This window comes from Octopus bimaculoides, chromosome 12 (assembly GCF_001194135.2).
Source record: "Octopus bimaculoides isolate UCB-OBI-ISO-001 chromosome 12, ASM119413v2, whole genome shotgun sequence".
Classification (NCBI taxonomy): Eukaryota; Metazoa; Mollusca; class Cephalopoda; order Octopoda; family Octopodidae; genus Octopus; species Octopus bimaculoides.
In genome coordinates this window covers 45,684,606-45,686,696 of record NC_068992.1, presented here as the reverse complement: position 1 = coordinate 45,686,696, position 2,091 = coordinate 45,684,606, and the positions used below count along the sequence as shown (strand labels likewise).

At 30.6% G+C, this 2,091-nt stretch overlaps 1 long non-coding RNA gene across 1 annotated transcript in view; it reads left to right on the top strand.

Annotated features, from left to right (window-relative positions):
• LOC128249169 (uncharacterized) overlaps positions 1-493 on the top strand; it is a 6,099-nt gene extending 5,606 nt beyond the window's left edge. Inside the window, exons 2-3 of the long non-coding RNA XR_008265266.1 lie at positions 27-158; positions 372-493. This is a non-coding gene — a long non-coding RNA (uncharacterized LOC128249169). The remainder of the gene's footprint in view (positions 1-26; positions 159-371) is intronic.
• The last annotated feature ends 1,598 nt before the right edge of the window (positions 494-2,091 follow it).

Below are 2,091 nucleotides of genomic sequence, written 5' to 3'. Positions count from 1 at the left end.
ATATATATATATATATATACTAGCAGCTAAGGACAGTTTCACCCGGTCAGTGAACGACGCGAAGAGAGAAACGAAGAGAGAAACGAAGACACAAAAAAGAAGTGGATACGAAGTGGTGTTTGAGCGACCGATCTTGGTAGAAAAAAAAGAATGTCATGGTGAGTACACTCAAACTTTCTAAGATTCTACGCGTAAATCAAGTCGGTACAGATTAGTTTGTACTAGCATCAAGCCTTATAAATTATAATACAGGGTGTCTGCAAAAATATTTCCTGATTCATGACGCTATGATAGCTAAAGTAATTCAGATATATTTTGATAGATATGGTGTTCACAGATCCCCGAACAATAATATTTTCTTTTGTTTTCAGATGACTTTCCATCTTACACGTGAATACATGGAAATCCAAGATGGCCGCCATCTCACTGCAATGCAGCTGGGAGTGTTTTTTGTGTGGACAGACTGACGCTGAAATTTATTAACTGAAGAAGATCTTGCGTAAGAAATGTATTTCCTATTATGTTTTACGCAATCATATGAAACGTATGTATTAAATTCTTTCAAACATTCATTATTCGATTTTACTTCTTATATATATATATATATATATATATATATATATATATATATATATATATATATATATAGATATATATATACATACGAACACAAAGATACACACTCGTGTATGCACCTAACTTATATCTATATCTACTCGTTTACTTTCTTCGCTCAACTACCACCAACAAAAACAACGAGAAAAGCATCGAAATTTATTATTCATTTAATAAACTTGTACGAAATATGTTTTTACATAAAACGAAAACAGAGAGAATATTATACAAAAGCATGATATCACTACTTAATGTAACATAGAATATTTTAATAGCATGTGATATTTTAATTAGAAGTTTAACATGACATTTGTTGAAACCCCATAAATAATATCCTAATTGCAATTCACTTTTGTAATGTGCAACAGTTTTTCTTGTGCTTCCAGCAAATTTTTTAACCTTGCAATCGCAGTGTAACTATATTTGAATTCTTATATATTGTTTCTTCCATTGAGCTAAATTCTATTTTGTCCTGTGTTTCTTGTTTACACGCTCAGTCAAACAACCAAATCAACTAAAGCCGAGGAATCTCAATTGCCTTAAAGTGAAAGCAGTCTCCATGGGAACCTAATTGACCATAAATTATATCCTCTATCCTTTAAGCTGAAAATATATGAATATTCTTAATATTTATACCTTCCATACATCCCTTACTAATAATTAATATTACCATATTACATGGTTGGGAATATTTTTTGTAAAAGAGACATACGTTTTGTATAAATTAACATTTATTTGCATGTTTTAAAAATACTTTAATACTATTTTTTAAAGCTATTTTTATATTTTATAGAATGAATTACATCATTACATTTGCAAATTCTCTTTCTCTCGTTCCCTAATTCAATTTGGCCCGAAGCACATTACAAAAAATCACTCTCACATATCGTTTACAGATGTTAGAACACTAAAATTAGTTACTTCTTTTATATATATATTTACAATGCACACCTGTACAACAAATTTCAATAGCAGGAGAATTAAAAATATCCAGATGACATAAGCGACTCCATTATAGATTTTAAGTCACAGGACAATAGTTATTTTAAGCTCATAATTTTTCCCTTGTGTATTTAAAATTTGCTTGTAAAGGATTAAAATGTGATTAGATGAGAGATGAAAGGTGATTGCTGTGGTTCAATCCACACAGCAGTTGATCACTTTTAGATTTTTCATTAATTTTCACACACACACAAAACACACACACACACACACACACACACACACACACCCACACACATATTTATATATATATACACGGATCTAAGCAGGCATGAGTACTCACGTACGCACATATATATGTAAATTGGTAGGACGGACGTTAACATAAGTAGGTATTTTAGATTTGGCTTTCCGACCAGTATATCAACAGAAAATTTCAAACAATCAAATCTTACAAGACCACTCACCATATCTATGTATCTATCTATCTATCGATCTATCTATCTATCTATCTATCTATCTATCTATCTATCT